We start from the raw sequence: 15,890 nt of genomic DNA on the forward strand, positions 1-15,890 counted from the left end.
TAGGTCCTTTGGGTCCATCCTGTCTATTAGCTCTGCTGTTTCTTTGCTGATTTTCTGTCTCATTGATCTCTCTATTGATGATAGTGTGGTGTTGAAGTCCCTCATTGCTGTTTTATTGGAGTTGATGTTTCCCTTTAGATCCATTAACATTTGTTTTAAACAGCCAGGTTCCCTGGTGGTAGGTGCATATGCGTTTATTACAGTCACATCTTCCTATGGATTCATTCCCTTAATCATTACATAGTGCCCTTCTTTGTCTCTTTCAGCAGTTTTTGTGTTAAATTCTGTTTTGTCTGATATTAGCATGGCTAGACTGGCTCAATTCTGCTTTCCATTAGCTTGGAATATCTTTTTCCATCCTTTTGCTTCCAGTCTATGTGTATCTTTGTTGGTGAGATGTGTTTCTTACAGGCAGCAAATAGATGGGTCTTGTTTTTTAATGCATTCAGCCAGCCTGTATCTTTTATTTAGAGAATTTAGGCCATTTACATTCAAAATTGCGATTTATCAGTAAAAACTTCACCCTGCTATTTTCCTCTAAATTATATTGTTTGCCTTGAATTTGCTTTGTAGTTTTACTGGGAGATTTCTATTTTTATATTTCTTCATTTTGATGACCATGCCTCTCTGGCTTAGTGCAGTGACTGCACCTTTAGTGAATACCCAGAGATGTGTGCTGGGTGGGGATAGGGAGCTCTGGTCAGTGCTCAAAGGTGGGACGAGAATCCAGGGTGACACCCAAGATGGATATGGTAGATCTCCTCTATTGTCAGCAGGCAGAGGGATGATTGTGCCTGTTGGCATAATCACAACTTCACTTTCTCCTAATATGATCAGTACCCAGGGTTAGCCCATAGTGGGTACAACCCTCACCCGTGGTGGCACATTAACTACATAAAGGGTCTATACTGTCCTCAGTATAAACACTGAATCTTAAGCTATGGCCCACCCCAGGCCCTCAGGAAACTCTGAGCCTCTGGCACCAAGTACAGTGATTACCCAGAAACCCAGCTATACCCCAGACCCTACCTTGCAGTCCCAGGATTCCCAAAGTCTCTACTCACAAAGCTGCCATAGTCCTTAGGTGCAGAGGATTCTTCTCTCTGCCCCTGGAGCCTGTCCTGTCCACAGAGAGTGGTCATTTCCAGAGCCAGCTGCCTGTGGGTACTCCTCCATGGCAGCTTGAGCCCAGGAGCCTATGATAGGTTGAAAGGATGTGTGTTCCTCACAGTCCTAAGAGGGTGCCCAGTTCCCTGCCAACCCTGCTAGCCAGACTCAGAATTAGTGGGAAATGTGGATTTTTCTCTCTGGTGAAATCCCCTAGTCCCGTGAATGTACAGGAGCCCCCACAGCGTCTGCTTGTGTCAGGATGGCACCGTCTCCGTGCTGGTTGTGGAGTGCCCTTGTGCGGGGTGGGAGAAAGAAATGTGCTTTTCCTTTAGCTGGGAAGCTTGCCCCAGCAGGGTTCCAGGCTGGACTTCAAGTCAGTCTGTTCTGCAAGGTTCTCCCTCATGCAGTATCCTCAGTGGCACGGGGCCCTCAGTCTACCCTCACCTCACTCTAGGAATCTGGTGTCTCCTGCTGGCTGGTGCGTGCCCGCACCTTCCATGCTTGCTCCACGGTGTCCCTCTTCTTTTTGTAGAATTTCCACTGCTGATTGTTCTCCAGCTCCCCCCTGGGAGTACACTGTCTCCACTTTTCTTCTGCTGTCTTCCCCTCGTCAAAATCCGTACCTTTTCCCTATTCAGCCATCTTGGAATGCCTGCCTTGTAGATAGCTTCTTTAGACTGTGTGATACTTTTTCCTTAAATAGCCCATTTAAGTTTGTTTTATCTTTGTATGGAATATTTGATTATAAGAAAGTGCTTAGGAAATATTTTCCTTGAGGAATTATGATAGGTTTAAATTCAATTTTCTTCAATAGAAATAGTTACCAAGACCCCAGGATAAAATATGATAGAAATGATACATATTTAATTCTCAGAAAAATTTTTCTGTTATAGTGTTCACTCTTAAGTCCTAAGACAATAAGACTTTATAATAAATAATGTATGCAAAAACATAGGCATACTCGTTTTAAGTCTTTCCTGATGACAGTGCTAAGAAAAGCTACCAATCGTCATCAAAATAAGCATTCGATCTTACCAGGAATTATCTTTGGGGGAAGTTTGCAATTAAAACTAGAGACCTTGAGCTGTTACCATGCAGACATGGCCACATCCAAGACGCACAGTGTCCACAACCAGTCGCCCAAATGGCACAGAAGTGGCCTGCAGGAACCTTGACCACAGAAATGGGAATCTCTTAAGGGGGTGGACCCCAGATTCTTGGGGATCATGCCTGTGCCAAAAACCACGACCAGAAGGGGCTGAGGAAGATGCAGGGCAGCAATGCCAAGGTTGTGAGTGTGGCTGCTGAGTTTGCCGGGCAAAGGAAGTTAATCCCACAGATAGGAAAAGGAGTCGGCTGCAGGCCCAGAGGCCTTGCCTGCATCACCTACTGCGAGGTCGGAGCGTGTTCTTGCCCATGTTGCCAGGGGTCTTGGGCTGTCCCAGTCCAAGGCCAGGCCCAGGATGTGGGTAAAACTCCAGTTCTGGCTGATGTGGAGGCTCCTACAGAGGCCCAGGCCCCAGAGGTGCTCAGGCCTCCTGAAGACTCCAGAGTAGCAGCATCTGCCTGCCGAGGCGCGGGCAGGAGGGCTGGTGCAGCCGGTGCTGCTGGCTGCGTGGCACCTGGCGTTCTCCTGTGCTGTTTGTCCAGATGAACCTGAGGCAGGGTCTCTTAACAAAAACGGAGCCTTTCTGACGAAGTCCAGCAAGCGCTGTGTCCATTACCTGGCAACTATTTTAGCTGGCACGCAACTTACTCTTCCTTGAGACAGTGAAATATGCTGAAGACAGACAGCAGAAGTACCAGAAACGATTTTGAACTTGCTATACGAAAGGTGAACATTGAAGCGTTCAGATACCAAGGCGCAGAGGGTCCAGAACCCTTACCACTTTGCTTCTTTTTTTTTTTTTTTTTTTTTTTTTTTTTTTATTTTTGATAGGCAGAGTGGACAGAGAGAGAGACAGAGAGAGAAAGGTCTTCCTTTGCCGTTGGTTCACCCTCCAATGGCCGCCGCTGCAGCCGGCGCACCGCGCTGATCCGATGGCAGGAGCCAGGATCCAGGTGCTTTTTCCTGGTCTCCCATGGGGTGCAGGGCCCAAGCACCTGGGCCATCCTCCACTGCACTCCCTGGCCATAGCAGAGGGCTGGCCTGGAAGAGGGGCAACCGGGACAGAATCCGGCGCCCCGACCGGGACTAGAACCCGGTGTGCCGGCGCCGCAAGGTGGAGGATTAGCCTATTGAGCCACGGCGCCGGCTACCACTTTGCTTCTTCATGGCACCCATCACTTTAGTAGCTTCAGCGTCTGGGAAAACAGTTCTGTTCCTACAGACTCATGAGCAATCCAGAAACATCTCCCAGCAGGAGATTTCATGCCCCGTCTACATTCTCTCCTGTCGCCCAGCCACGGGCAGTGTACTGGATACCAGCTCTGGATCTGGCTGTGTAGTCTGTAGGTGCTGGCTGCTTTTAGCTTGTCCTGGTTTGTGGAGTGTTCCCAGCACCTTGGCCTGCAGGCTGTTAGCTGTCTGAACTCTGAGCAGTGGAGCAGAGGCCGAGGCCAGCTGCTTTCTCCCTAGGTCTCCAGCTTTCTCTGGAAGGTCTCTACTTGAAGGTGTCCCAGCCTAAGACAAGCAAAGGGGACGGAGAGGGGTGGCAGCATCCAGGTCCTGGGTTACTGCTTGCCTTCCGCTGGAAAACTCCGTCTCACGGAGTGTCTGATAGGAGTGATCCTGCCTACCTGGCCTCACCACGTTGACCCAGTAGGTGCCACCACTGTTACCGTTTATTATTTAAAATAAAAAAGTATAATGAACACTCTTTTGGAAGTCTTTCTTTCTTTCTTTTTCTTTTTCTTTTTCTTTTCTTTCTTTTTTTTTTTTTTTTTGACAGGCAGAGTTAGTGAGAGAGAGACAGAGAGAAAGGTCTTCCTTCTGTTGGTTCACCCCCAAATGGCTGCTTCGGCTGGCGTGCTGCACCGATCCAAAGCCAGGAGCCAGGTGCTTCCTCCTGATCTCCCATGCGGGTGCAGGGCTCAAGCACCTGGGCCATCCTCCACTGTACTCCTGGGCCACAGCAGAGAGCTGGACTGGAAGAGGAGCAATCAGGACAGAATCCGGCGCCCCAACCAGGACTAGAACCCGGGGTGCCTGCGCCGCAGGCAGAGAATTAGCCTAGTGAGCCGCGGCACTGGCCTGGAAGTATTTCTTTAAAACTTAAGTTGTCAGGAGAGACTTTCATTGTGAGTAGGCACTGCAGCAGCTCCAGAGTGAAATCAGAATTCTGGGAAGAGGGAGCAGACTTCATGCCCCATCCTGGAACCATGAGCTCATTTTGCAATCTCCTCATCAAATACAGAAAGGTGTGCTACGTCTTGTTCCTGGAGAACTTCCATCTCTCCTCTGTGACTGAAAGTACGAGAGAAACATCTACTTCCATGTTGGTACTGCATTTTACTATGGAATGAGTTATGAAGCTAGTGAGCTTTATTAGAGGCCTTAGGCTGGGAGGGAGGGAGAGGTTCTGAGCACCAGGTTTGTCTTGTAGGTGAAGGAACCGTGAAAGGCATCCCTGACTGTGACTGTGTGTCACAAGGGGCTGTCCCCACCTCTGTTTGGGGCTGTTAGGAAATAGCTCCAGATAACCCAAGGCACGTTTGACAGAATTACACAGGTATGTAGAGAGTGAGCCATCCTTATTTGAAAGGCATGGGTTCAGAAGTGCCTTGGAATTCTTGGTTTTGGGAATATTTGCAAATAAATAATAACATGTCTTGGGGCTAGAAATTCATTTTTGTTTCGTGTATACCTTACACAACTTACAAGTAATTTCATGCAATATTTTTAGTGCACCTGCATTTGTCCTCGGGTTGGAAGTCAGAGTTTGGGTTTCAGAGCATTTTGAATTTCAGACTTTCAGGTTAGCAGTGTTCAGCCTGTGTAGTAGTAGCGTAGTTGACCATAGTTGCCTTCAGGATTACTTTTAAAAGAGAACTAAATGGAAAGCTCAGGGACAGGACAGACCTTGGTCTAAACTGCAGATTTGGCATCTGCTGGCTCAGTGAACTGGACTGAGTCGCTCCAGTAGCCAGAAAACTCACTTCCTCGCTACAGAGAGGCAGAGTAGTACAGAGGTGCTCAGAGGGCCCCAAAGGGAAGTTAATTATGGTTCAAGATCTTTAGAAATCCATGCACCGTTTTCTCTTAATACGCATTTTCATGAGTTTTTGGAAGATCCCTCATATACATGGGTTTCCTGATGAATGAGAATATATCATGGAATTATACATTATGGACATGTTACATTCACTTCAAGTAAAATCCACCCCCTAAGGAATTCACACAGACAGCATCACTATTGACACATTTGCATATTACTGTTCATCACAGATCTTTGGAAGCTGCACCTGCAAACCACTGATGATAAATCTGTAGAAGCCAGCAACTTTCATCTAAAAAGTTTAAGCTTGGAAAGAAACTACTACCAAGAAGTTGAGTGTAATTATATTATTTTATATTTTTCCTTGAAACCTGTGGCCACGTGTGAATAGAAAAACGAGGTCTATCTTCATCAAGTCCCTGTTGCTGTGTTCTTGTCTGGTTGCTTTGCCTTTGAGGATCTACTGAATTCTGTGTCACCCTGTAAATGCAATGTGATTGCTTGAATGAAAATGAAATGATTGTGTGAAGAATGTATCAGATTGTTTTTTTAATCTCTGCAGCTATTGAAATAAACACATTAAGCAAGACTCTTTCTCTTTCTGAATTATTAATTGTGGAGTATGCCTCGTTTGGTAGAACGCAGATCCAAGCAGTTGATAGCACTGATAAGTTTTCTACTCCAGTTAATTGCATGCGGCTGCTGGCTTCCTGATAGCAGGGTTCTGAGCAAGGCCATACTGAGTGCAGCAGAGGGACAGAAAATTGCTGCAGATTTTTGGGGGGGCTTGGGGTGGCAGATGAGCACACCATGGGGGTCGCCTATCACCCATGAAAACCCTTCTGCTTTAGGGCACAATTTGGCTGTGTAACACACAAGTATTATAAGCAACCTTCCCCTTCCTCTGCCCCCCACCTGTCCCCCACCCCTTACAATTCGGGGTTCTGTTTGTTTCCTGTCTGCTGTCTAAGCAACGTTGCTGATTAGCACCAGGCCTGTGGGATATAATCATATGTGGGAATGGAAATTTGTATTTGCAGTCTACTACAAATTTGTGATCGGTTTTGGAAGATGATTTTTCTTGCCATAGGAAATGATAAATTATTTTAGTTTTATATGTTTTTGTGCATGGGTAAAACTGGTAGTACCTTTGGCTTGCAGTAAACTGTTGATCAAGAGGGTTACTTTCAAGGTATACAGACTTCATGCATTTCATAAATACAACTTTAGGAACCTAGTGATTCTTCCCACCCTCCCACCTGCACTCCCACCCTTCTTCCTCCTTTCTTATTCCTTAACTATATACCTTAACTAAAAGGTTTCTGGGGAAAGAAGATGGGTACTTTCAGAGGAGTGTAAGTTTTAGTTACTTACGATGGGATGCTCAATGATAAATATTTATCTCAAAAGTAAACCCAGTGGTAGCAGTATGTGCTCATATTGTAACTGAACCTGGTGTTAAGCTTTTAAGTCAACTTGAGCACATTTGACTAAATGTTCGCACTTCCTCTGTAAGCTTCGGTGCTCTGTAATTCTTTATGTCAGTTACAGAGAAACCCTAACCCTAACCCTTCCTACGCTGACTTCTCAGATTTTACTGTTTACCTCTTCCGTTCAGGTTATTGACTACACAGCAAAGAGAATGCTCTTCCAGATGTTGTTACCTAAATACATAAACTGGTTTATAAATTACTTTGATTTTTCTTTCAAATAACTTCCAGACTTTCATGGAAATTCAAATAGGAGGAAAGAAAAGTGACGTGTTATGAAACACTGAAGGAATTTCTCTTTTATATTTGAAAGAGAGAGAGAGAGAGAGTGAGAGAATTTCCATGTGCTGGTTCCCTCCCCAAATGCCTGTTCCTGCCAGGGCTGGGATGAGCTGCCCAGACTGAGGCTGGGTCTCCTTGTGGCCAGCAGTAACCGAGTGACTTGAGCCGTCGTCTGGGTCTGCATTGGCAGGAAGCTGCAGTCAGGAGCCAGACTGGGGATTGAACTCAGGTACTCTGGTGTGAGACATGAATGGCTTAATCATTAGGCCACGTGCCCAGTCTTGAAAGGACGGCTTTTCCAGCACAGTTAGCCATTCTGGGAAATGGAAAGACGTACTTCATCTAAATCTTTAATCACCAGCTGGAATCAGGAACATGAACAACCTGTGGGAAGCTGTCTCCTTGTGAGGACGACTCAGGCAGCAGACTTACTCTCTTGAACCTTTTGGGTGTCAGAATAAAAGAAATGAGAGGTTGGAGCACGCGCTCCGGGCTCTGCAGCCGCTCTCGTCTCCTGCTCGTCCCGTCCTGTTGCCACTGTGTCTGTGTGCCGTGTCCTCCTGTGTGGAAGGTGTGAGACCACTCCCACCTGTGAGGAAAGGTGTGAGGCCACTCCCACCTGTGTGGAAAGGTGAGACCACTCCCACCTGTGGAAAGATGTGAAGCCACTCCCACCTGTGTGGAAAGGTGTGAAGCCACTCCCACCTGTGTGGAAAGGTGTGAAGCCACTCCCACCTGTGTGGAAAGGTGTGAAGCCACTCCCACCTGTGTGAGGAGCCTGGGCTTCTCAGGTCCAGCCCGTGCGTGCTTGTGTTTGTTGAGACGAAGAAAGGGGGTTTTGAAGTTTGGAGCAGATGGGCAGAGCTGATACCAGCTGATTATTTATTCTGTTAGTTGTGGGACGGACTAAGGTCTCTGGATTATCTGCGATGGATAGCAGACAGCAAAAAACCTTGTAACCTGGCATCCCTGTCAACTGCTACTTGGCATGCTTACTTAGTGTTTATGCTTTCGGAGCTGGGAGAAAGTAAATCTGTGTTGATAACATGAGAACAGATATGGTGATGACTTGAAGTCTACCAACTGAAAACAAAAACGTTCAGCAGCAAAGAAAGGAGAATGTTAAAGCCAGACATGTGGGTTTACTGAAGATCAGGTAAGATGGTGTGCACTATCGAAATCCAAGTGGGAGTGGGAGCACGAAGATGTACGCAGAGCACCAAAGCTGTGTCTCTTCCCCACGGGATCTTCTGACCCTCGCGAGCCTGAGCTTCAGTTCCCCCAGCCCAGAAAGGATCGGTGAGCAGAGGACACATCGCAGCGCATTGCAAGGAAAGGAGTCAAAAACACGGACCTTCTCACGGGACTGGGGCAGCACAGGCAATTAACTCCCTGTACGCGAGATCCAGAGGGGAAAATGCCCACTTCTACCACTGGGGGCAGCAAGACCCCAGAAGACCGGAAGCCATCCCTAGCCCAATTCACATCTTGTACTTTTTTTTTTTTTAAAGATATGTTTGTTTCACTTGAAAGTCAGTTTCAGAGGGGCAGAGGCAGAGAGGGGTGTTTTTCATCCGCTGGTTCACTCCCCAAATGGCCGCAGCGGCTGGAGCTGGGCCACTCCAAAATTGGGAGCCAGGAGCTTCTTCTAGGTCTCCCACGTGGACGCACAGGTCCAAAGACTTGGGCCACCTTCTACTGCTTTCCCAGGCCATAGCAGAGAGCTGGATCAGAAGTGGAGCAGCCAGAACTTGAACTGGCACCCATACGGGATGCCGGCACTGCAGGCAGCGGCTTTACCAGCTACCCCACAACGCCGGCCCCATGTATGTTATTGTGTAAAACATGACTCAAGCTCTTGATTACTGAAAAGTTCAGGTAGAGTGGACTTCACAGCCAGGAAAGTTCCAGAAGACAAGGACAGACATTACCGAGTGCTGGAGGGAGGGGTCAGTTCCCTGCAGAGGTGACTGTCCTGAACATGGATGCAGGGGGGCCGAAAACCCATGGGGCGGCCAAGAGAAATCGCTCAGCCATACAAAGAATGAAATCCTGGTGTTTACAAGAAAATGGATGGACTTGGAGATTATTACGCTAAGTGAAACAAGCCAGACCCGGAACTAAACAGCTATCACATTTGCTCTTAGTTGTGGGAGTTAATATATAGAGTGTAAAAATTGTGTGGATGTAATTCATAGCATCTGGTGTGAGGAATGTTGCCTCACTAAACTGGGCAGTGTCATGGATTGTAAGAAATCCTCACTCTTATATTAATGCTGGTTTTCAAGAAAAAGTAGTGTATATATCTATACATATGTATGCAACAGATACATTTGAAGTACATTTGGTAAAATGTTAAAAACATTGCAAACTATTAAGAAACAGATGAATGCATTGTTAAAACTGGAAGATTTCACAACTTGCTCTCAGGAATGGGCAGATCCAGCAGCCATGAAATCAGCAAGGACACGTCTCGGGCCCAATAGCACCGTCCATCAACTGGACATAGTTGCCATCAACTGGTGACTTCATCCATCAATAGCAAGCTATGCATTATAAGCAAACTCACATGGAGTATTTAGCAAGACAGGCTACATCTAGGTGGAAAAGCACACCTTAACAAATTTAAAAGAACAGAAATCAGCGTGTGCTCTCAGACCAAAATAGGTTGAAATTGGAAAGGTATGGTATAAAGATGACTGAAGATTCCTTAAATAAACGAAAAGTAAATAGCAAACTTGGAAATACCACAGGGATCAAAGAGGAAATCTGCAGGAAATTTTAAAAATATTTTCAAATAAATGCAAGCACAACCTGTCTTAATTTGTGGTATACACCAATAGAATTGCTAAGTAGGAAATTTATAGTACTGAATATCATAAATAATGCTGAAAACTAAAAGTTTGTCAGAAAAGATCTAAAATAAATAATCTAAGTTCCTACCTTAGAGTACTAGAAAGAAGAGCGAATAAATCCAAAGTAAGCAAAATAATAAGAATTAGAACAGAACCAGTAAGTTGAAAATAGGGCAAAGTAAGTTGAAAATCAGCATAACCAAAAACTGATCCTTTGGAAGATGGGTCAAATTGGGAAGCCTCTACCTAGGCCAGGAAACACAGAGGAAGAACACAGTTAGGAATGTCGGTGCAGATCCTGCGGATGTACAGAGGATAGTAAGGAATACTGTGACCATCCCTGTGTCCACAGATTCAGTTAGCTGGGCAAAATGGAACAGTTCCTTGACAGACACAACCTGCTAAAACTCATTGAAGAAACAAGAAATCTGCACAGCTCTGTATCTATTGAATAATGATTAATTTATAAAAAGAAAACACCTTGGGGCCGACGCCGTGGCTCACTTGGTTAATCCTCCGCCTTGCAGTGCCGGCTTCTCATATGGGTGCCGGTTCTAGTCCCAGTTGGGGCACCGGATTCTGTCCCGGTTGCCCCTCTTCCAGGCCAGCTCTCTGCTGTGAGTGCAGGGAGTGCAGTGGAGGATGGCCCAAGTGCTTGGGCCCTGCACCCCATGGGAGACCAGGAGAAGCACCTGGCTCCTGCCTTCGGATAGGTGCGGTGCGCTGGCCATGGCGGCCATTGGAGGGTGAACCAATAGCAAAGGAAGACCTTTCTCTCTGTCTCTCTCACTGTCCACTCTGCCTGTCAAAAAAAAAAAAATCAAATGGCAAGAAAGGAAAACTTCAGACCAATATCTTGCATGAATATAAACAAAAAGTGCTCAAAAAATAATAGCGAATGAAATTCAAAAGCGTGTTAGTCATCGCCATAGCCAAGTGAGGTTTACCTATGTATTTATTTGAAAATCAATGAGGGTAACACCTGACATCAAGACACTAAAGAAATCACGCGGTGACATTTATAGATGAGGAAAATTCCTTGGACAAAATCCAGCATGTGATGAAAAAATGAATCAGCAAATTAGGAAGCGTGGAAGTTTTTAAACTTGGGAAAGAGTATCACCCCCAACCAAAAACAAGCAAATGAACAAAACCGCTGTGGCTGTCAGCACACCTAAGGGTGAGAAACTCAACCTTTCTCATTCAGATGAGGAACGGACTAAGAGGCTAACTGACTCCTGTTTCAGCCTTGTACTGGGAGTTCTAGCAGTAAGACAAGAAAAGGAAGTGAGAAAAGTACTTATTGGGAATGATCAAATAAACTTTCTTTATTCACACAGGAGGATCTGTGTAGACAATCTGAGGGAACTGACAAAAAATCTTCTGGAACTGAAAAGTGGTACCAGCAGGGTTGCAGAATACAAGGTTAATCTGTGTGGGTCAGTTGTTTCCCATCTATCAGCAGTACAAAAGTGGGATTTGGAATTAAAACATATTGCTTTTTACATTAGCACAACCCAAAATAAAATAGGTATAAATACAATAAAATATGTGTGCCATCTATTGAAGAGTCTAAAGTTAAAGGCTACCTCTCCCCTCCCTCCTCCAGAATGCCCTCCCTAATGATAGCCTCTATTTCACCCCCCTGCCTATGGAAGAAAAATGGCTCTTGTATAACCCTACCTTACCCTACTAGATTGATGCATTCCATATGGTGGTGGCAGAAAGTTTGGAAAGACTGTCTGTACCTGCATTATGTAACTGTAGTTAATAGATTATCTCAAAGTTCCTGTAATCTTAGGTAATAGATCATCCAAATGTTCCTATAGAGGTATGACCTTAACTTTATCCATAACCGATAAGACACTTATGAATCTTCTGTGACCTAAATATAACCTCACTCTACGTGCCTTCTTTGTGAAATCTTGGGTAACGCATATCAGTTTGTGAATACGTGACCCTATATAGCTTCACCCTAATGCACCTGCACTCAATTAAATAATTGTAAATTTTCTTGACCTGTGATTGACCCTAGCCCATTCCTCCAACTGTATAAAAACCCTGACTCTCAACTCCTCAGGGCTGCTCTGTTCTCTCATGTTCAGAGAGCCCCAGCATGCTGGAAAAATAATAAACCCCTTTGCTGATTGCATGAGAGAGTCTCCTGGAGTCGTTCCTTGGGTGGTGGACGTTTCTCAACCATAACGCTATATGAAGAAAACTGCAAACCTCTGATAAAAGAAATCAAACAATGACGTGGAGAGACAGTCCATACTCCTGGGTAGGAAGAGAGCATTGTTAAGCTGCGAGTTCTTTCCAAGTTTACCTGTAGATTCAATGCAGAACTCAGTATCTCAGCAAATTGTTTGTGGATATTGGAAAAGTGATTTGAAAGTCCTATGACCCAAAATAGCCAACATGATATTGAAGCAGAAGGACACAATTAGAAGCCTGGCACTGCTCAGACTGAGCCTGATGCTACAGGGATCAAAACAGTGTGACAGTGAGGACAGAAACAGCAGAGCAGTGTAGCTGACTGGAGTATCCAGAGACGGATCAACACAGTAGACTCAGCTGATGTTTGACAAAGGAGCAAAGGCAGTATAATTGAATGAAGATAATGTTTTCAATGAAAGATGGGAAATAGTGGATGTCCACGTGCAATATTTAAAAAAAAAAACTTAGACACAGACCTTACACCCTTCACAAAACTTAACTCAAAATAGAGCATATACCTAAATGTAAAATTCAGAATTATTACACTTCTAGAAAATAACAGATGTCATTATATGATGATGGTTTTTTAAACGTAACACCAAAGGCATGATCCATGAAATAAATCTTCAGTTAGTTAAAACTGAAAACTTGGGTTCTTTGAAAAACAAACTACAGAGTGAGAGAAAATATTGGCACCATGTGCGTATGTTAAAGTACTATTAACTCACATATATAAAGATCTCTTAAAAATCAATAAAAACAGAAAAAAATGGATCAAAGACCTTAGCAGACATAGTTCTAAAGAAGCTATGAAGAGATTTTCATGTCATAGACCATCAGGAAAATGCATATTAAAATGGCAGTGAGCCACCACTGCATATCTGAGTGGGCAAAAGTCAAAGGCGCTGATACCATCAAACGTTGACAAGGATGTGAACCAACAGGAACTCTCATTCCTTCACTGCTGGTAGAATGCAAAATGACACAGACACTGTGGAGACAATCTGGTAGTTTCTTACAAAACTAAAACGTACTCTTAATATACAACCCAGCAGTCGTATCCCTTTGTGTTTATGCAAATGAGTTGACAAGTTATAGCCACAAAAAACCTGCATACAATGTTTACAGCAGTTTGTTCATAACTGCCAAAACGTAAAAGCAATGAAAATATTGTTCAGCAGGTGAATCCATAAACAGGTCCGTTCCCGACACTCAGCTCTGAACATACAGGTCGTCACGTCATGAACAGACGCGCAGAAACAGAAATGCATGTACTAACTGAAAACAGCGATCTGAAAAGGGCACACGATGTGTGATTCCAGCTCCGTGACATTCTGAAAAGGGTAAACCTGCAGAGAACAAAAACATCCGGGTTTCAGGGGTAGAGTGTAGGGAAGGTTGAGTGGCAGGTCGCAGAGGTTTTCTGGGCTGTGAAAGTCGTGTACGTGAGACAGCGGTGTATCCATGTCACCACATTTGCCCACACCCATGGCTCGTACACCACCAAGACGGAACCTTAGTGCCAACTGTGGAATTGGTGATGATTCTGTGCCAGTGTAGGTTTGTCAACTGTAACAGGAACATGGCAGTGATGGGGGAAGCTGGAAATCATAGGGGAAATCTCAGGTCGTCCTCTGACTTTGGCTGTGAGCCCTAAACTGCTTTTAAACGAAGCTCTCCCAAGTAGCTCAAGCTATTTATAAAGTGCTTTAATTCCTTGAATAAGTGAAGAAGAGGGCTAAACTTAGATTTTGATAAATAGATGTGTATTACTAATGTATAGGGTAAACACTAACAAGTACAAAGTGTATTTCCAAGCTAACAGAGGAGAAAAATATAAAACGAAATATGTTTCAGTCCAAATAAAGGGAGCAAGTGAGAGGAAAAACAAACAGAAAGAAGGATAAAAACTGTAACAGGTGTAAAACCAAATATTTCAATGACTGCATTAAATGTAAATGGCCTACATGATTCAGTTAAGAATTTTTCAGGCTTAAATCAACTGTACACTGTCTGTAAGAGAGGCAACTAAATTTTAAGAATGCGTGAATCATACAAATACAAAAATAGAAGTGCACAGCTAAGAACCAGACTGAAGATAGGACAATTAATAGCAGACAACCCAGACTTGAAGGCAAATACCATTCTCAGGAATAACTGTGATGGGAAGATGTTTAATTCGTCATGACGATGTAACTGTTTTAAATGCATTTGCACATGTGCCTTTGAATTTATGTGATGCCTTCTAAAAGATGTAAATCATGAGTTAGCAAAACTACAAAGAATAACCAGACCTATCATAGTGAGATAGCCTACCACACCCCTCTAGGGACTTGCAGAGTGACTGGACAAAAGCACATGAATCCATGCGGACAGAGGTTTGAACTGCCCATTAAGCAATCTGATTTGATGAATAAAAACGAGACACACTGAGACCAGTAAGTTGTGGAATGTGTCATTTTCAACCACACAAGGAATATTTATGAAAATTGTATATAAACTAAACCATACTGGGAAAACAGCAGTGGTTCTGAACAAGTAGAGGGGCCAGTTGGAAAGAAGGAACTGATCCATTAACGGCGAGGGTGATGTGTGCGGATGAATGTGCCCTTTAGCATATGGCTTAAGATTGAGCACAAGAAACCATTTTGGTGATAAAAATTCAGAGAAGACGTAGATCCAGTGCTGTGCCAGAAATGAGGCTTACTATGCACCTACCTATTCCCCTTAAACTTTCTGTCATGGAAGTCAGTAAGCTGCTTAATGCCAACGCCACTCTAGTTTTCTACTCAGAACACTGATAGTATTTCTTGTTTAATCTCTTAGAACGTCATTATCTGAAAGAAAATTATTTATTATTTGTATCTAATCTTAAATATTGTTTGTCATAGATAGACTTAAATAATATTTTAAGACTTCATGACATTTTTATTTCTCCCATATGTAAAACCTTGAATATAACAAGAATGTTCTAGATTTCAGACATTCAATTTCAAATGTAATTTCAGATTACGATATATAAGCAAATAGGGAAGTTCTCATTCCCAGTGCAAATAGATAGTGTTTCACATTGTCCGTATTTCCTTCTGGTACAGACGTCGTTCTGAAAAGCCTCCTTGCCATACTGAAGCCATTGTTCTTTGATCTGTTGACCTTTCTCTGATGGTGCGTCTTTAAATGTACAGACTCTTAAGCCACATCCTTTTAAATCGAGAAGGAGACATGGGGCTGTTGTTCTTTCTGATGGATAGGCTTTTAAGCTATGTACAGTACTTATGCAGTGTGTGTTTTCATATTATCAGCTTTATCCGATTGATACACTGTTAGGAAAAGGTTAAAGACTTAATCTTAATATCCTTGTAAAAACAAGCTACCTAATAATGACTTCTGGGAAAAAGATAAATTCTGATTAAAATCTGAAATTTTTAAGATAAAATAATTTTCTTTTAAAGGATCTCATTTAAAAATTTGCTAAATTGATTACAAATATGTATATATATGAAGGACAAATATACTTTTTCTCACAATAATATCAACCATAGGCAATTTGAAATACGAGAAGTTAAAAAGCTATTACATGCACAGTCATTTAATTGTCAGGTTCTTCATGAAAATATTTACAAATCTCATAAAAGGGCAAAAAAATGTAAATTTTATTGCGATCTTGACTTTCAGCATCACTGTAAACCCGAATTTACCCATGGTTATTAACATTGGTGACATACATAACTCATGGTTATTAACATTGGTGACATACATAACCCATGTATGTTAACATT

This window comes from Oryctolagus cuniculus, chromosome 9, assembly GCF_964237555.1.
Source record: "Oryctolagus cuniculus chromosome 9, mOryCun1.1, whole genome shotgun sequence".
NCBI classification, from domain to species: Eukaryota; Metazoa; Chordata; class Mammalia; order Lagomorpha; family Leporidae; genus Oryctolagus; species Oryctolagus cuniculus.